The sequence below is a fragment of the Molothrus aeneus genome, chromosome 6, assembly GCF_037042795.1.
Source record: "Molothrus aeneus isolate 106 chromosome 6, BPBGC_Maene_1.0, whole genome shotgun sequence".
Taxonomy (NCBI): Eukaryota; Metazoa; Chordata; class Aves; order Passeriformes; family Icteridae; genus Molothrus; species Molothrus aeneus.
This window is the reverse complement of record NC_089651.1, coordinates 30,395,454-30,416,571: the sequence shown is the minus strand read 5'-3', so window position 1 is coordinate 30,416,571 and position 21,118 is coordinate 30,395,454. Positions and strand designations below refer to the sequence as shown.

Genomic DNA, 21,118 nt, shown 5'->3' with positions numbered 1-21,118 from the left:
GAATAGTTGTAAAATCTTGTGAAGGGAAGTGACTGTGCAATATCTGATGTAGACATGACTTTGCAGTGTGCAAATGGTGAGAATTTATTCCTCTTCAATTAGTATCAAACCCACTGCAAGCAACTCACTGCAGAGTGACTGCCTGTGTCTGCATCAGTCAAAGTTATCACACCATCATGATCAAAATTTACTTTCATCACCTAAGATTCATGGACTTCTCTATCGTGAATTTTATCAAGGGGAGCATGATTTATTACTGGATAGATCCACTATTCAAACTTTGGTCTTGGAATAAAAGAAAGAGGCTTTCAAAATTAAATAGGGGTATTTTCATGATGCTCAGAGAACTGTTGCAAAACTATTTTAAAAATTATAAAAACCCTAAACCACAATCTTTTTACTTTAATATAAGAAAAGCAATACCACTGATATTTTGTTAATGTTGAAGAAAGCTGATATTTCTGACTTCATCGTACTAAACTGAGTTCAGTGAAAAAAGAAAAATGGAATGTTGGGAGATAGGAAATAATTTTACTTTTAGGAACTTACTGCAAGATTAGTAGTCACAGGAATCTTCACCTGCTTAGGAGAATCTTCACCTGTTCTGAATTTTCAGCTTTTTCTTATTTAGCTGGTGTTTAAGTGCTTGAGATCCTAAGAAGCATCAAAGGATGGGTTACTCCTTAGTCTCAGTTGTGCCAGGATGTAAGTGTGGAAAAGGATTTTGTTGTTCAAAGTCAGAGCTATTTAAAGTTCTGGGGAAGAATCCTTCCCTTTAATTGTTTCTGGTAGCTCTCCTGCCTTGTTCAGGTAGTGGGGTTTTGAGGTTGTATCAGAAGTCAGGCCACTTCCCACACCTTAAATGGTTGAATTTCCCAAACCGCAATATATGTTATTTATATTAAACAATGCACTACTGGAAGATACCAAGACAGACAAATATATATTGGATATCAAGAAGTATTATTTCGTCCATATGTGTTTTGAATAGCAGCTGGTAAACAGCGAGATGGAGTGTCCTTGCAGTAAATGTAGGGGGTAGTTTTAACATCTGAAAGGCTCTCCTAGCTGATTTGAGTAGAAAAATGAGAGAGGAGAAAATAGAAGGCAAATCCGCTTACTGGAATTTTGCTTCTAGAGAGAACAGAATCTTCTTCCATGCACCTTAATTCAGTTATTTTGCCTTGCAACTACCTCTCCCCTATTTAAACGTGAAATATTAAGGAAGTTAGTTTGATGAAATATGCAAAAATAATAGCTTCACTTTTAAAATCTGATTTAACTTGATGGATTGTTGAATTATATTTATGTGAATTGTATTTTCATGTTTTCTGATAGTCCATAAAAAGTAAACTGCTTTCTTAAATGGGAAAGGAGAAACTTCATCAGACAGAGAGCAATAGTTATTTTGACAAATAAATAAGTCTCTTAGCATTTGCATGTGTTCTAGGAAAGGTGGTAGATTAACCTCTTTTGCAGCTCGGAATAACTTATGGGGAAAACCAGTGTATTGATTTTGTTAATTCATTAATTCATCCTAGGTAGAACACTATTGCAGGCATGTGAATGAGGAGTACTTATGGCAGAAGTGATAACATGTACCCTCACTAATCTCATGCAGCATACCAAGGTTAGGAAGGATTGTGTGGAACCAATCACCACTACACTTCCACAACATCTGTATCAGTCTGAAACAAAGTGTCTTGAAGCCTACCTTCCCTAGATTTTTGTCACAGGTACTTGGGTTCCCAAAGTGAGAACACTCAACAGGTAGCTTTACCTAGATACCATCTCAGGTTTCCCCCCTGAAGACTCTTCCAGAAGGTAGGTATGTCCTCTATCATATGATCTTCTACTTCAATAAAAGAAGCTTTCAGAGAATGCATAAATGGATATACTGCCATCTGCATTCCTGTCATTCCTCCACACCAGTTAAAGCAAGGTCACTTCATTTTCAGTACCTGCTGGTTTTAAAATACTTCCAGAACTGATGAAGACAGTAAATATAGAAACTGCAGCACATTTCTGAGAAAGTGTCATTGTTTCAACTTCCTCTAGACTTCTATTCTCATCAGAATATTCATCCTCTAAGCAAGAAGCTTTTCAAACTATCAAAAAAGCATTGTCAGATTTCAGCCTTGTTTCTCACCTACTGTAATAGAATGTGCCTAAAGGAGAGGTCTTCCAAGCCAAATGATTTTGTGTGCATGGGACCTGGCAAGCCTATCAGGCAACACTGGTTTTGATGAGCAACGTGGAGACTGTCTCAAGAATAAAGAGCAATTTATGACTGTTACAGATTAGGGAACGTTTATGTGATGTGCCTATAGATTTATGTCAACGGTATAATCTTATGGTTTATAGTGAGATGTGGTCTTTTTGATTTCCACATTCTGCCATTGCAAAGGAAATGTATGATGTGGTGAAGGGTGGTTATTATAGGGGAAGACTCAGTGAATGAGAAAACCACTCCTTAATAGATTCCTTAAAAAAAAAAAACTTGGTTTGCTAGGATTTGCAAGTCAAGAGCAGAAAGGAATTTAATTGTTTTGTGTTGAGTTTTTATGTGCTTTCGTATATACTTTTCATGTAGACATATTCATGCATCTCATCTCAAGACCAGAAATGGATTTTGTAGCAGGTCCTTAATTCATGAAAGTAATATGCACAAGAAAGACATTGCCAGAACATTTCATTCCTATAATATTTGTGGCATGAGACAGATATTCCAGTGTAGAGAATAAAGTTAAGTGGTTCCCTCCTGTGGTAGTTAGTTTTAAGAAATCTTGTTAGAAGTATTTTGTTAGTTATAAATTGTAAATTTAGATGTAAAGCAGTTCTGGAGCAAGATTGAGAGAGGGTTTTTAATTCCATTAACCACCCTTTCTCACAGAGACACACTTTATGCTCCCCAAGGAACACTCATAATTCTTCTATAGATACAATTTTAATGAAAACATATATGCATAAAGTAGTAGAGGTTGCATTTAGAACTACAGACATTTTCCCCTGAGTAATGGTAGTATAGCTCTCTTTTTTTCTTTAGGAGTTTGTGTTAACTCAATAGTTTAATACATGAAAATTTTTATGCACATTCTTCTCAGATTGTCTTCAGTCTTTGACAAAGTAGACTCCAGTGATAATAATCCAAGAGTAAAAAATGATAAAACCTATGAGGGAGGGCGAAGTAGCCAGAAATGGTGAATGCTGTGTCTTCTTGAGAGGTCAGTTGCTCTATATGACTTAGGAATTCAAAAGATTTAACTTTTCCACACAGTCATTTTTAGGAACATCTTAGAAACAAAGGAAGTTGATTTCAGTGTCAGCAAGATGTATTTCAGAGCAAAGCTGTACTCCCTGCCATCAAAAATTGGCAGCTTTGATAGGATTACAATTAAAATCAGTCTATTCCAAGACTTTCTCAGAAATCATTTGGTTTGCCCACTTTGTGTTGTCATATACCTACATAATGCTGTATCCCAGAATCTGGGTTTTTTGCTGATAAGAGTAGCTGATGAAACTCACACAAACTTTGTCTTCAGCCAAGAAATACTGGCCTTGATCATTATCAAAGCATTTTCATAATTATCAACATGTGGCAAAAATAAGTAGTAATTTGTCAGTAAGTGCCAGTTTGTAGTCCCATATTTAAAAAAAAATCACTAAAGAAATGTTATTGTAACTACTGTGGTGGATAGTTCACAAGAGCAGGGTTGTGCCTGAAAATATTTATGAAAATATGTCTCCACACTGGAGAGTGGGGCAGTATTTAGATATCTTTTGCATCTTCTACAGAATCAGCCTTGCTTTACATGAACAAGGAAGTGTGCTGTCATCCCAGTGTTGCATAGGAGGTTAAGTCCTGGATCTGGTTTACTTCATCACTGTATGGATATTCACTTGCCAAGTTTATCAGCACTGGCCAAGTGCTTCACAAATAGTTTCTCCAAAGTTTATGATGGGAGGAATCAGAATTTGATGATAATACTGAGATTATTGTTCCTTTATCTGTTGGGATCCAGCACAAAGAAAAAGGTTTCCCCACTCAGAATAAATTTTTTGAAGAGGCTCAAGCTGTTTGAAGTGTGTACTCCCACTAATCCTAGAGCACCAAGAAACTTTGCTATTTACCTTGCAGGAATGGCAATTCTTGTTCTCAGTTTTTCTGCTCATGTTTTCCTTCTTCTGCATCTCAAATTATAATTACTAACTCTCAGCACAAGAACTCTTACTAAGCATGACATAAAAGGGTATTATCCATTGAATGTCTAGTGAGTATTAAGTAGCATCTCCATAGACTCTAAAGCTTACAGATACAAGTTTAAAAAGATTTAAAAGGTAAATGTGATGGTCATGTCACATGTCATCCATTAGATTGCTAGTTATGTGTGTTGACTAAACTGAGGACTTGTCTTCTACCTCTCTTAACATGCACTCAGAGTCTGACCATCCAGTAGACAGCTTAATTATACTCCTGCATCTAGGAAAAGTTTCTAAAACCTTTTGCAAGTGTCCTAACCAGTAACAAAAAGTTGACACTGAGATGTCAACTTAGTGTATGAAATCCCCGATAAAGTTGCAGATTAGGTTTTCCTACTTGCTTCTTGGATTTTCATGAAGTAGACTTTCTTATGGACATGAATCTAACTAGGACAATTGAGAAGTGGGATGTGTTAAGCTAAAACAACTTTGTCTCATCATATTTCCCTGTAATCAAAGTTCACCTGATGAACACACAAATTTCTTCCTGAGTTAATTTCCAGATCCTGAATTAGCAGAGTCAGTCACTGACTAGTGTTCTTTTTCAAGTAAGTATCATTGTTTAGATGACAAAAACCTGAGTTTTTACTTGCTGTATTAATCCTTAATAATTAATCTGTTGTTACAGATGTTATTTCCATGCTAGAGAGAACTAAAGTTTTGTGTGTGGGATTGTGTGACAAAATTGTCCAAAACTTTATATAAAACAAAAACTTACTTTGCTTTAATTTTTCATCCACATGTATGCATTTGTGCTACAACCTGGAGATTTGCAACCCCTGCAGCATTAATAATGGCCATGCATTTGTGCTTCACTCTTGTAGTTCTAGTCCACAGTTGATTATATTATATTGAATCATATTATATTGCTCCTAGACTGTGATTTCCTTATCTGCTTTATTATGTAATTTTTTCTTCTCATGAGTCCTTTGTTGATCTACATTTTATTTCTTCTAAAACTGATTTTCCACCTTTTTCTGGAAGGTGCAGTCTGGATTCTGACTTTGCTTGGTGCCAAGCATGGCTGTGCAAGCCTGACTAGTCCAGGCACTGTCTCACACCAGTGAAATATGAGTGTTTCATAAGAATGCCTTTTCTGTTGTGGGATTTTTTTTTTCTCCCACCTATGAAGCCATTAGTAGTTGTGAATATCAGTTTTGACTTTTTGGATTGTTTCTGCTCTGATAGGTTTGAGACTGCTTTTGCTTGGAGGATGTGACTGTTCTCCATGCTATAACTTTTGCTATCTCAAGTTTCTGTATAGAAACTCCCTAGGGGAGTACTCACTGAAGGGACTTTTCATCTGTTTCTCTCATCTTCTGTGGATGATGGATACTCACTGGAGTCACAGACTCTCAACAAAAAAAAACACCTTTACAGAAAGAATGTAAAATGAGAGGTGGCTGAGGTGTCTATCAAACTCTGATTTAGGACTGCTGAATGTGTCAAAAACATTCCTCTGCTTTCCTGGCATGGGCATCAAATGTCCAGACACTCTGGAAGAAAGAGTATACTCACTAACTTTCCACATGAAAATAGGAATTGTCACTTTTTGTTTTCCTGCTGTCTTCCATCTTACTTTGCATAGGCTTTGTGGCTTCAGAGGCTTCATGTCTCTAGAAATGACAGACGAGACCACCTTACCTAGTTATCTTACTCTTCCAGGCCGTCTTGAATATAGAAAATGCTGAAGCATTGTTATAAATTCCTGTCCCCTGATGTGAGTAGAATTTAAGCGAATGCATTTTGTATCGTATTTTGTGGTTTAATCTTATGAACATACAAAAGTTTACCCTGTGATTTGCAGATCATGGAATATTGCCACGTGGGGAAGGGAAGGACAGGAAGACTGTGCATCCATGGAAGTTCAAATGCAATGCTAACAAGACAAAATAACTTTAGAAATATTATTATTTGCTTTCTAAAACAAGCAAAATAGTTCTGTATTTCTCCTGCAAATAGAGAACAAAAACAGCTGTAAGTTAGCTTACAGGACAAACCTATTTTTCATCATCCTTTAAGCATTTCTGGTTGCCCAGCATTTAAGCTGTTGCCCTTAAGAGGGGACATTAATGTGTATCAGATTTTTCATTTCCACAGACCTGTTTGTCTATTTATTCTTTCTTAATTAAATATGTCAGAAACAGGAATTGAAATCTCTTGTTTTCCAGCATAAAAAAATCTCTGCCTCTCTCTGTGGCTGTAGTAACTGATTTTGTCTAAATTCCTCCTGGCTTTCCTTCATTTTCCATTTTTGCTAAATACCTATCTTTGTCCCAGCCGTCAGCTGAAACCTAGTTGTCTCCTAGGGCATCTTCTGACCAGCTCTTGTACTTTTCATCTGACTCCTTATACTGGGCAATGTTTTCAGTGCCTTCTGTTCTCACTGGAAAAGTAATTTCTTAAATGGGATGTCACTTAGCATGAATGAGATGAGAAAACATGCTCCTCTCATTAAGCAGCAAATAGCTTTTGGCAAGTGTTTAAGTAAATCAAGTTTATATAAAAGCCCTAATAATTTTCCACGTGACCTGTTACATTAAGTTTTGGATGGTTTTATTTACCCTGTAAGAATGCATTCTGATGATTCTTATTTGAGGTCTATGAAGAAAATTTAATGTTATCCTATCAAAACTAATAATGTCATAAGTAATTAGGGGCTTGACTGAGTTTGAGGGAGATCAATATTAGGTTCATTTCATGTGGTAAATTTATTTCTGAAATTTATTCTTTTTATGATTGTCACAAGAGGTGAATTCTAGACCTATATATATAAGAGAGAAGGCCATCAGGATTGTTTTGGTTTGCTTCTTTTAAAGAAAACCCCAAACCTTCACGTTCTCTATGCTGGTTCTTTGTATATAGAGAAAAAGAGATCAGGAGTGTTGTTTAGGGTTTTTTGGTTTGGTGTTTTTTTTTTTTTTTTTAATAACCCTCAGTTGTACAGCTATTTACAGGTTGTATCTTAGTGAATTAAGAAAATTATTATTTGTAGAGAAATTAAATATTACTGCAAATAAGGACATTAAAATACTGAGTGGTTGGGTGACAATCCACCTGATAAAATTCAGCAGAGATTAATGTTAAATTATGTGTATAGGAGATGTGAAAAAATCCCCAATTCCAATTTGCATATAAAATAGAAGCCTCTAATTAGACTACTATGATCCAAGAGCGAGTGCTGAGCAGTGTGGTTACTATTATTAGCTGAGTGTTCAGGGGCAACTGAAGGGGCAGAGGCATGGGAGTCATGGGGATGGACTGAGGAGAAGGGAACCAAGGCCAGAGCACTGAACTTTTTCTCTTGTGCATGAGCCTTTGGTGCCACAGCATGTACAATGGAATGTGAAGGGGCTGTTCCTTTAATCACAAAAATGGCACACTAGCACTGAAAAATATTTAGAGTCAGATTATAAAAATAATCTAATTTATAGAAGCACTTTCATGTGGGGAACAGATAAAGAGACCGGGACAGAAATGTTCACAAGTGGCACATTTGGTTGCATTTCAAACACATTCTTCCTTATTTATACTGCACATTTAAAATTAACTCTCATTCTTAATTTATGCAAATTTTAAGACTGCCTGAAAACAGGTGCCAAAGTTTTGATTATGTGTTTTCTATTGGTTGATAATACACTGATTGTAAGGGGGGGAAAAAAGAAAGAACACACACAGCACAGCAGAAACCAGTTTAATACACTGTGTTTTCCTGAAAAAGATTTGCAACTGGCAGACTGTAAATAATTCTGCCAGGATAGCGTAGTTTATTTTGCTTTCATCACATGTTTTCAGATGATTGTTAAGGTTGTGTTTTAAGAAATGATTGGAAAGCACAATAGGAAGACACCAAGAGCTGCACAAGCCTCCCTGTGACATGCAGGTTTGTAAACTGTATGAATAGACTGATGCTTAGTACTTCAGTGTGTGATTGCACCTCATTCAACTTCTCTGCTAATTAATTAGGGTTTTTGTGGTGTCCTATTCCTATTAGTGACCCTGTCATGTATAAGGTCCACTGTCTAAAACAGAATATGAGACATGAAATGTTTTTAATGGTAAACCAAACAAAAACTTCCTTCAAGGAGATATCATAAAGGAATGGTATAAAAGTATTGACATGTTGAACTGTGGCTACAGGCATTTTATTTGCCCAAATACTTTCTTATATCAGTTGCACAAGATTGGTCTAGGTGAGATTTTGTGCTGATTAGCTGTGTCTGAGCACTGATGTAAAATGAAAAATTAGAAGTGAATTCTATGTTTTACTGAGTATGTTGGGTAAGTGGATCATCTCATCTCTGATAGTGCACAGAGCTGGAATGTTGGCTTAGCTGATGTCCTAAAGGCTTCAAGAAATGGATGTCTTCCAGCAAAATAAAATCATAGCCAAATGTGTAGAGACAAATTTAAAAATGCCTGCCTTAGCCCTAGCCACACTGTCCTTGGTGCCAAGAAATGAATGTCTCTCTTGAGTCGTGTCTGTGTTCCCAAGTCACGCAAACCAATAAAACACATCTATCTATAAAGTAAAGCATGTGGTGCTGGAGATCCAGCATACATCATATGTTCTTTGATATGTTTTATTTCACACTACTTCTGGTATTATTCTGTGTGCCTGTTAACAGCTGGAGTGGATTATACATGCTGCTGAAGTCCGTCTTCCAAATAAGTTTCATCTGAAAGGATTCCAGTTCATATGATCAAAGGCTACTCTGCAATCTGAGCCAAAGTCTGTTAATCAGAGATATTAAAAGGGCTGGTTTGTACTAACAGGCTGTGGTAGATGTGTCCCAAGCCTTCAGCCAGCACTTGTGTTCCTATAACACTGCATGTCAGGTTGCAAATGTGAGATTCATCATATAGTGCCCTTGTTACTAGTGAAACTCTATTGTCTGAGCTAAGTACTTAGAGAGTGCCAGCCCTTCTGGCAGACTCTTCAAAGAAAAAACCAAATTATTTTCTGGACCAGTAGTCTCCAAATGGTTTGATCATCTACCTCATCAGTAAAGAATTTTTGAACATTTAGCCTCCAAAAATGTATATTCTAATATTTTCTCCCTGAACTACAGTGAATCATAGAATCATTTGTTTGGACAAGACCTCAAAGATCATCCAGTTCAAACATCAGCCCCAGCACTGCCAAGTCCTCTACTAAACCCTGTCCCCATGTGCCCCATGTATATGTCTTTTAAACACCTCCTGAGATAGTGATTCCACTGCTTCTCTGGGCAGTTTGCTCCAATGCTTTATAGCCAATCTAAACCTTCCCTGGTGCAACCTGATGCCTTTTTCTCTTGTCCTGTCACTTGTTACCTGAGAGAAGAGACTTGTCCCCGCCTTGCTACAATCCCCTTTCAGGCAGCTGTAGAGAACAGTAAGATTCCACCTGAGACTCCTCTTGTCCAGGCTAAACAACCCCAGGTCCCTCAGACATTGGTCTGTATTGCAACCGTTTTAAGGAAGTAAGTCCAGCAGATATGTTATCAGGCTGAAAGAAATTCTTCCCCTGAAGTTTGCTTCTGTATCATGATAAAAAAGCTTTCCCAAGAACTTCCTCTGTTTTTTGTTGGGGTTTTTTCCAAGATAAAAAGGTTTATCGTGTCCATTAATATTCATAACCACTATATTTTATCTGCTGTTTAGTTTTTGTGGTCAATAGTTTGTGGAACTATTAATTATCATGGTTTTTACCTAAGGGAACTAATAAGCAATGCCACCATGTAAGAAAAGGACAGATACAGGAGCAGACTCATCTTGGGTGGAGGCATCAGATCCTTAAGGAAGTGGGATTTATATGGACAAATTATCTCACAGAGCTGTAGTTCTAACAAAAACCAATTAGTTTTGCCATGATGTGTGTAAGAAACACTAAGTATTTGACTGGACAACAGTAGTATTTTATATTTGGGTGCAAGATTATGTGCTTTACCAAACAGAATGTTTTGCTATTGCAAGACAAATTATGTAATTTGTTGTGTCTGAGGTCACAATATTTGCTCTTCTGAATTATCTTTGAGCACCCTACTGATGTGTGTCTTAGCATGCACCTATTTAGGCAAAGGAAACAATTCTTTTCAAATTAAGGACTCATGTAAGATTAAAGCTTGATGTTTTCCTTTTCATTTCCCCTATGGTTTTGATATGCTCATTTTCTGGATTCTGCCATGATAAAGTAGGAAGCATTTTGATATTATTTAGTGTAATACTGATTCTGTACTTATCAATTATAGTAGGATTTTGGGAATTCTGTGACTCAATTGTCCTAAAGAAAAGGTATAAGGGGGGGAATGCCATCCAATCTTCAAAGTTCAGTTAAAGGTAAAGTGGTTGAAGAGTTTTTCACTTTTTAAAATACGTTCTTATTAAAAAGACACAATAATTTCTAGAATTGTTCTGGCAAAAATGATTGCGTTCAATTTCATCTGCCTCATCATTAGGACAAGATTAGGTGGGATCCTAAGACTGCAAAGGTAACACATATACTTCTTTCATCATTTCTGCATAGAATGACATTTCTGTTTTCTCTAATTATTTATCGCCTGCTTTGTTATTGTTATGCTCTATCAAAATACCCTTGATTTTAAAATACGAATATGGTAACTTTTTCTCTGAGTAACTTCTGTAGCCGTGATGACATAAACCTCTCTTTTAACAAATAGGCTGATCCCCTATGGAAATTTGTACTGCTCAGTTCCATCATTTTAAAGGGTTCTTCTGTGTTCTTGGTAGTTGAACGTAATTTAACATGAGTGAGCATTACCCAAGATGTATCACTCTGGAAAATGAAACTATGTATCTATGTATCTGGGGGTACCTTAGGAAGCTAAGAGCTTAACATGAAGATGTTTTAAAATTCTTGTCCTTGTTTAAAAAAGCAGAAAATAACCCTTCTTTATTTATTTGGATTGTCTTCTGTATTTTAAGGAGTATTTCTAAGAAATAACGCTACATAAAACAGGCAATGTGTAAAAATAAAGCTGGCTGTCATTTGGGACACTGAAGCTAACTCTTGAGTTTTAGGGAGTATCTTGAGGCTCTAGATGACAGCACACAATTATGGTCAGGCTGTTTTGAAGGAAAGATGACCAAGTTTAAAATCAGAGAGCTATAAAGAACTGCTTTACATACAAAAGCTCCAAATGCCTTTAAGTAGTGTTACAAACTGTGAATGCATATGTTGGTGAGAAATCTAAATGGATTGTTATGTTTTGAAAATGAAAATAAAAGAATATTTGTGAAGTAGTATGCTCTCAGTGTAATTAAAGCTTTTGCAAACACTGTACCCACTACAGAGTTGACTTCTGAGACAACCAGCAAAAGAACTAAGAAATCAAATCTCACAGATAATGCAAAATTCTGAGTTTTCTTGGGATTAAATATTTTCTGCAGACCTGATTATTAAAAGTGCTTATTACAAACATTTTGACCATTTAGCCAATAGCTGATATGCAAGCATGAAGCTTTTTTCGTAATGACACAGTTCCCTACATTTGCCATTTTGCTTTAATTAAAACAACTGAGCTAGACCTCATGTATTTGGACAGCCAGGCATTTTTACAATGTGTTATTATACTTAAATGTTTTATATGAAACATATAAAATTTTATATAGATTTTAGTATGTGTGTGCATATTCAGAATATTTTGCATTTCAATGTTTGGTTGCACAATTTCAGTATCTTAAACTCTTTAAAATCAATCCTATATTTGGAGAAATAGTATTTTAACAGAGTCCTAATTTTGCAACAGGAAAAACAGCTGATGATGTTGCAGTTCATCTAATACCATGGCAATTTCATAATGTACAAATTGAAAAAAAATAAAAAAGGCCCTTCTTCACTGGTAGAATAAATAGCTAATTTCAGAGCAGCTTTTTGTTGAAAAGCTTTTTTAATTCACTCTGCTGGATCTCTACCAATGAAAAGATTATTGGATATGTTTGAGCACGTGTATTGCCTTCTGAGAATGGCTAAATAATAGGGAAAGAAAACCAAAGGCAATATTCTTACTGTCCTTATAATTATGTATTTTGAATGTGTATGAAACATGGAATTAACATGTGATCAGCTATTTTCAAATATTGTCCTTTCTTGTGGTTTTAATTAAGAATTTGTTCTGTCATAGAATCATTTAGGTTGTAAAAGACCTTTAAGATCGTCAAGTCCAACTGTAAAACTTAACACTGCCAAGTTCACCTTCAAGTCATATTCCTCAGTGCCCCATCTGTATGCCTTTTAGATACCTCCAGAGAGAGTAATTCCACCACTTCCCTGAGTAGCCTGTTTCATGCTTGGTAGCCCTTTTGGTGAAGCCATTTTTTCATAAGATGCAATCTAACCTCCCTGGCACAACTTCAAATGGCTGCCATTCTTCTTATGTAATATTTTTTATATTATATGACATAAATATGTAATTTATTTATTCTTTATTCCTTGTTACTTGTGAAAAGAGACAGAACCCCACCTCTCTACAGCCTCCTTTCAGAGGAGAATGGTTGTAGAGAATGGTAAGGTCTCTCTGAGCCTCCTTTTCTCCAGGCTAAACACCTCCAGCTCCCGCAACAGCTCTTAATCAAAAACTTGTGCTCCAGATCCTTCACCAACTTCATTGCCTGTCTTTGGATACATCATCAGTAGTCACAACGCAGTTCTTTAAATTAATGCACGGGGCACAAGTTTTTCTCTGACTGCATATTTAATGTCATACTTAAATCACTTCTACGTGTAGGTTTCAAGATCAGGAATAAGATGCAAGACATCAAGCCCACTGGCAAATAACAAGTTTCTTTTATACATAGGGTGAATAATAGCTTAGTAATGCAAATAAAATTTAAAAAAACCAAAATAAATTTAAAATTGAAACTTTGGTACAAGCAGTTAATTTTAAATGGTTTTCTAGATCACTGGTATTTCTTACATGCAAAACTCTCCATGGAAGCCTAATTTTTTGCTCTTTGCCATTGTAGATTATCTGCAGGGAACTGAAGGAAACATCCAAAGTACAGAGTTTGCAAAAGAATTAAACATTTTCTTATCAGACCTCAGTCAGACACTGAAATCAAGCCAAAGAACAGAGATTACTAATGAAATTTTTTGTACAAGTAGGTCAGTGAGAAATTTAATATCTCCCTACAAAAACATCATTATAATAAAAGGAGCCTAAAGGTATGAAGTCTGTTTATTCTTTTAGCCTGCAATTATTTCCTGAGCAAAATAGTATTCTCTTGTCAGTACTCTAAGTTAGAATGGCCAGATGTTAACTTGCTAGTTAAGACCTTCAACTGAGTATATTTAATTGAAGTGGTAGTCTATTTTCCTGTGCCTCAGTTTTATCATGGTTTTATTATCATGTTTGTTTTTTCTTTCCTAAGGGTCAAAAGATACAGGAAATTAAAATTTCCCAAACTCAAAAAATTTGGTAGATTAGTTGTTGTCTGGAAAAAAAAAATCTTATCACTGTTAAGCTGTATGCTGTTCATTCAAATAAAATATATTTAGTGTAGCCAGTAGTCCTACATTTTCTTGCTGATATTTTGAAATTTGGGTAACAGACAAAAATAGAGTTTCCTTCTAAATGTATCTGCTTTTGGGGTTAGACAAAAGTGAAAGCTGAAACAGGAGCGAAAGACTTAAGGGACTACTAAATGATCTGTGACATTCAGGAAGGAATGGCTATGGTGGCTTGAAAATTGGCTAAATTTTTTCAAGTTGATCAGTATAGATAGTTACAGCTGCAAAAACAACATAGTGTGCTTAGGCTCATTGGTACAAATGTAAAGGCTCTTGGAAGATTGCTGCTATAGAATTACTGGATTCCTGATAGACCTGATATTTAACCACAGATTTATAAGTCTCAGCAGAGGAAAAAAAATCTTTTATTTCTTTTTAATGTTTTCAAATATCATAGTGTTAGTGGACCTGGAGAGAGAACTCTTAGAGGACAGAAAAGACTTGAATAGTAATTGCAAGAAAAAAGCAAAGTCCTCTCCTTTTGTAGTTAGAAATGATGGGTCTTGAAAAGGGAATTCTCTGTGTGTGTTTTCTGTACTGGGGCAGAAAGCAAGAGAGAGGGAAGTGCCAGGTTCTGTCTGTATCTCAGTAAGAATGGCCTGACAGCAAATAGCTGAATGAAATATCTGCTTTCATAAAGCAAAAGATGAGGAGGAATATAGGTAGCAAATAAATCTTACTCCCTTCAGATGCTGGGAACTGTATGTTCATGCAGCATCAGATGTGGATGGATTTCTCCACTTGTGAGAAATTTCTGCTACTCTTTTAGATAAAGGAAAGCCATGCTGGTGGTGTCATCACCAGAACTGAATTGGAGTTGCCTACAGGCTCCTCCATTACAATGAGGTGGATGAGTCTGTCCTTTGGCCAAAGAGGTTTGTGTAGCACAACACATTCCTGAAAACCATGCTGAACATAAAGCACAGGGCAGCCTTCTGTAGGAATTTCAAGGAAACTGTTATGTGGATTGCTAATTCCTTGATGTACAATGGCCTCCTGGTCAGGAGCACTATAATATAAGAAATGTTATCAACAGAACAGTGTGTGGTCCTTGATTTCCAGAGGGAGTTGCCCAGCTGTTGCTCACAGATGAAATTTATTGCCTGTCTCCCTCATCCACTAATGCCACCTACTCTCTCTCTTACTGAAAATACTATCTGTATGACTGTGCTGCCTGTGTAGGCTTTTCATCACTCTCTAGCACTAAAGTGGCAATTGTCTCTACAAGGGAAAGCAGTAGTCCAGAGATAACATATACTGCATGCATCATAATCCCGAAAGTAGGATGTGTGGGAGATGATACAACTCTTTGAAAGGGGCAATATGCTATTTTTAGTTATGGTAATGAAACCTTAATACTAAGTTGCAGTAAGCAGTTGACTGTAATGTGATTTGACCTTGTCCAGAAAGGTAAGTTTTCCAATTAAATAACCAAAAATCACTTATATAAACACTTTCATGTAACAGACCATATGTTAGAATAATGATATATAAAGCAGGTGATACACAGTTGAAAAGACTCATTATTTCTTATGCAACTCTTCTTTGAACTATATAAATAACTCTGGATTCTGGTAAAGGTTACAGTGTTTGTCTTCTTAAATCTTTGAAATAACAAATAAGTACTTGTATTCCAGAGGGCTTTCCATGAGTTCTGGAAATTACTTCTAGAAATTACTCATACTTTAACAAGGAGGGTTCTCATCAGTGGCACAGGATTTGGTTGGAGGGCTGTCCTAGTGAAGTCTTCTGAGGTTCAATATTGGGCTCAGTGGTCAATAACTTACTCGTCAAATACTTGGATGAAGGGCAGATGCACCCTCAGCGAGGTCACTGAGCACACAAAGCTGGGAGCAGTGGCTGATACCCCAGAGGGCTGTGCAGCCCTTCAGAACAGGCTGGAGAGATGGGCAGAGAAGAACTGCCTGAGATTCAACAAAGGCAAGCGCAGGGTCCTGCACCTGGGCAGGAATAACCCTGTGGGCCAGCACAGGCTGGGCTGAGCTGCTGGGAAGCAGCTCTGTGGAGAAGGGTCTGGGGGTCCTGGTGAATAGCAAACTGTCCCTGAGGCAGCAGTGTGTCCTGGTGGCCAAGAAGGACCATGGGATCCTGAGCTGCATTAGGAAGACCGTGGCCAACACGTCAAGGAAGGGATCCTGCCCCTCTGCTCAGCCCGGGTGAGCCTCGCCTGGAGTGCTGTGTCCAGTTCTGGGCTCCTCAGGACAAGAAAGAGATGGAGCTCCTGGAGCAGGTCCAGTGAAGGACTGTGAAGATGATGAGGGGACTGAAACATCCCTCTTATAAGAAAAGGCTGAGGGAGCTGGGCCTGTTCAGCCTCAAGAAAAGATGACTGAGAGGGGACCTCATCAATGTCGATCAGTCTCTGAAGAGAGGGTGTCTGAGGATGGAGCCTTATATGGGAATGGTGCCAAACATCTGGCACCCCTACCACCCAGAACAAGAGAACGTTAACCCTAAAGGCCCAGCTAATTTGTGTGTTTGCTGAGGATGGTGTGAATCTGGGTGGAAAACCACTGTGTGAGTATGTCACTTTTTGTGATTGAAAACAATCACATGCATGGAATGCTTGAGACATGTTTTGTGTGTTACAAAATTAGCAAGAGGCCCTAAGGATCAATTAGAAAGCAGTGGTTTATCTGTAAAGAAATCAAATAAAAGGGAGCTCACATGGGAGAGAGTGTAGGAAGAGAAAAACAACACCTATGGAACTAAAAACTACTGCACTGCACCAGTGTGTTTTTTCTTCGCCAACATTTTGATACCGACATTTTGATTTTTTATATTTAGATTTTTTCTTAAATTTAGATTTTTCTTTGCATTTGATCCCATAACCAACAGCCAGGCTCTTCTTGGTGGTGCCAAACAATAGGACAAGAGGCAATGGGCAGAAACTGATGCACAGGAAGTTCCACCTGAACATGAGGAAGAACTTCCTTACTGCGAGGGTGATTGAGCATTGGAAGGGATTGCCCAAAGGGGTGTTGGAGACTCCCTCCTCTGCACAAGATTCTGTCCAGGTCATTCTTGAATACCTCTGCAGCAGTCAAGAAACTCAATATGATTGCTGCAAACATTTGTAAGGAGAAAGTATTCTATGCTTCTCTCATTCTGATACTAATGATTAGTATTTCTTTTATGATTTAATTAGTAAAGTTTGGTATTTGTCTTTAGAAAAACAAGAGGTGACGAGTGATTCTGCTAAGAATCATCTTTTCCAACTCTTTTCATGTATTTCTTTAAACTTTCTTCATGTCTTAGTCAACCTTTGGGGCTTTGCTAACATTATGAAACCAGGTTGAGCTAGATCTGTTCTGTGAAGCGTTTGCTTTATTAAGCTTCTGTTTGCTCTAGATTCATCAACTTTATCAATTTAGGAAGACTTCTTACAAACTTGTCTCCAGTTTAGTTGGCTGAGAAAAATATATGTTTTATTTTTATATACGTATAGTCTTTATTATACAACAGTGACAGCATATCTTTATTTAGAGCATAAAATAATTTCTGAGAATTTAGGACCTTAGAAACAATGAGGATAAGAATACAAAGAATTTTTCAAAAGTGCTGTAAGTTGTTTGAAATTCTATATATTATTTTGCCTGAGAGATTTACAATACCATACAGGCATGGTTGAAGAACCTTAGTACCCTGGCAGATTTTAGTTTCATTTATACCAGCTGCAGAAACAGTTCAAAGGTGATTTTGAAATCTCTTTAGTATTCTGAATGCTTTTATTGCCTCCTGATTGCAAGCAATTTTGTTGTTGAAAAGAACAAAATCAAGAATAAATGAGCATTTTTAAAAAATATTCCAAAAGAGAAATGACCCAAAAGTTTCAGCTTTTAGGGAAAGAAGTCTTTCTGATATTAATTGTTCTGCATTAGTTTTCTCCTGAGTATAAAAATTGAAATCTTTGATTGCAGCGGGATTGGCTGATGCTAAGACAGCTCTGCAAGCTGAAATGGAAACAGATGATGGCTCATCAAATTCTATGGTAACAGCTTTCACCCAGTATTATGCAATAGCTATAATCCTTTGGGCCTATAAAAGAGATTCTGCACGGACTCAGTTCTGAAAATGTCTTTCCTTTCAAGAGAATGGCCTTTCCAGTTCAGTAATTCAGTCACTCTTGTAAGTTTGGTTCAGTCTTAGAAGTGTAAAAAGGTTCTTTACATTTTACTCTTTAGATGCTTACACTCACTTAGGAATAAGCAATAACTTAATCAGCAAGGCAGCCTATTATTAGTTCATTCTATGATTCTTTTATTGTGCTCTATCTTTATAGAAAAAAACAACCAGGGCACATAGGGAAAAATCTTTTTTTTCTGTATTGATCATAGTTACTCATTTTTCATTGCCTGCAAGAGCTGTTAACATGTTTTTTGCATTAATAACTGTCAATGAATTTCAATTGATTTTTATACTTTCCTTATAGCTTTTGAGAATCATTTTCAGGGTCTTCAGTATTACTCCTACTCAACAGAAAATGGAGATGTGCAGACAATCTAATCAGATCCAGAATACTCCAGACTTCTTTCTTTAGTTGTGTATACCTTTTTCTTTCTTGTTTGTGTGTCCCTATCACAAGAATATATCAGAGCAGGATGTCCATATCTTCCTTATATTTAGAGAACTAAAAGACATTTCTTTGTTTTGAATGAGGTGGCTTCCTTACTGATGGTTTATTATTTTCTGGAAGCTAAATCTAGCATTGATGATGTTAGAGAATTAATATAGGTGATAGATAGTAATCTTTAAGTCTCCCAGCTGGTAGCAGGATCCACTACAAATATGTAGAGATGTCAGCTAGGCTGGCTTCTTTGTTGCACAAGAGCAGCATTTTTAGGATATTCTATGATTCTAATAAAAGTTACCAGGCAATATCAGAATGCTGTTCAGGATCCATACGCTGATGCTCAGAACAGTGATTTTTTTAGTGAATGGCACCATCATAGTGCACTGTGGCAGTAAGCATGGAGGTGCAAGCATGAAATTACTCCATCTATGGAGCTGTTGTGCTTGACATAAAATAATTGTTACAGATTTTCAGGATCTTCAAAATATGCTGGCACATCTTCTTAACAGCAATTTCTCTACATATTTAAATAGGCAATTGTATTGACAATATTATCCGCCAAGGATTAATTAATCTATCATAACATCCAGAAATTAAAATGTCTTCTCTAGAGGGCAAGAGCATCTGAGTTGGTAGGGAGATATCTTTTGATTTCCATGCATTTCAGACTGGTGCTTATCTATCAATACCCTTAACTCTGCTGTGGTTAGAAAAAAGCAGTGTCTGTGTCACCACAGTCACTCCATTCTGGCTTGAACAGTATCAGTGCTTGGAATTCAGGAGCTTGTAACCATCTATTATAGTCATACTGCCTTTTTCCCCCCCCACATGATCATCTGGACTAATAGACTCAGGCATTATTGAAGCTTCATTTTTCATGCAGTGAAACATAACACTATATTTGACTATTTAAACATACAGAACATTTTGGGTAGGAAGGAGACCACAACCTTTACATATGCTACAAGATAGCAATGATTTCACCTCAGGAGCAACCTATTATCTTAGGTTAGGGCCTTATTTCTCAGTACTCGAGAATGTTACAGTTTTTGCAATGCTGCCTTTGGTTGTGCGAAAATATACTTATTGTTTTGGCATGTCATACAGATGCCTGGTTTAATAGATCCAGACAGCAATTTTATTTGGATTAGACTTGTAAGATGATTCTCCTTTTATGTGCATTGATTGTAAGTTATCACGATTGGCAAACATGAGAAATACTCAGTAAAGACAAAACTGTGGGGTTTTTGTTTTGTGATTTCACCTTGTTCTGATAGTGGGTATAATCATGGGCAGCTATGAGTATACTTCTTTTGTAGTCTTCATAGAAATTGTATTTTAGTTCTTCCCTCGCTCTTCAGTCTGTGATAATCTTGGGACTCCCAAGCCAAAACATTAATCAATCTCTAGGGCAGTCAGTTTTTGCTTCTCTCCAGAGTGATGATAATTAGTAGCAGGAAAGTATAACCTAGGCATGCATACTCTATGAGAAAATGATAGTGTCTGTATGACATGTTTGTTGCTGCTTTGATCTCAGCTCTCTGAATAGTTGTGATATGTAGTTGCTTTGATTTCTCTCTGTATTTTGGTGAGGTTACCAGGTCGCTCTCTCTGAGTACACTGATGTTCACACATTTCACAATTCACATCTTCCTAAGAGATGATCAGGATGTATTGAATTGTTCATGATTGATGACAGTTTCCCACTGTTCATGCAGTGGAAAACCACTGTATTACGGTGGTTGCTTCTCTGCTTTTGAGCTCTTTAATTCTTACTTCTGCTTACTCCTTCTGCTTGTGTCTAGGAAAGTGGTACATTTGGAAATAGTTTTCTCAGCCAGCTAGTGAAGCATATTGGTCCTAATAGCTGCTATTTTACATACTACTTATATATGGGCAGAAAATCTGTTCTTCAATCATCCATGAATCCTTCTTGAAATGGTGCTGACGATCCAGAGTAACAAGAAAATTAGTCCTTCAATACTTATTTCCAGATCTTATCCTTCTTTGATTGAATTTTATACTTTATATTTTTGATTTCATAAGGCCTTTATAATTTCTCTTCAAAGATCCAAGTTTTCTAGTTTGCTTCTTGTTGCACAGTGGGAATATCAAAAAGTTTGGCTGACTTCACATAATAATTGTTTAGGCGCCTTTCTGTCTCTGAGTAGACTCAAGGAATTTCATGTGGCCAAACCAAATTCTATTAGATCTCTGGATAAACTTAGTATCTATATTGTATGGTATTTAGACATGTGCTGTAAGGTCACCTGGAGTTCTCTCTTTGCTTTCACCCAGCATTGTCTTAGTCTAATAGGATCCAGGGCTGTTTCAGCCTTCAGTGGAGTGATGCTGCAGTCTTTTGTGGGAGTCCTCAGGCCTTCTCCTGGATGGGAAAAGGCAAAGGTAACTGATCAGAGTGAGTCGTTGTGGGAATGTACATGCAGACTCAAAGAAGAAAGGTTACTCATCAGTAACTGGTGTTCTTTGAGAGGTATAGTCTGCATGTACATTAGTCTCCTACCTGCTTTTCCCCTCTTTCTGAATCTCTTTCAGGTTTGATTGTGCATTTAAGAGGAACTGCAGTGGTGGCAGTGTGTCAATGCCTCAAGCAGGACGAGGGGAGGAGTGGGAGTGCCCCTCCCGGGACACTCCAGGGCAGACCACAAGCCCACCCACTCTTAGAATATATGTATGGACTAAGTGTCTCAAAGTACTGCAGCTGTTCATTGGTAGGTAAATTTTCTTTACTG

At 37.0% G+C, this 21,118-nt stretch overlaps 1 protein-coding gene across 21 annotated transcripts in view; it reads left to right on the top strand.

The window, feature by feature from the left end:
* GPHN (gephyrin) overlaps positions 1 to 21,118 on the top strand; it is a 271,026-nt gene that overhangs the window by 112,388 nt on the left and 137,520 nt on the right. The window lies entirely within an intron of this gene.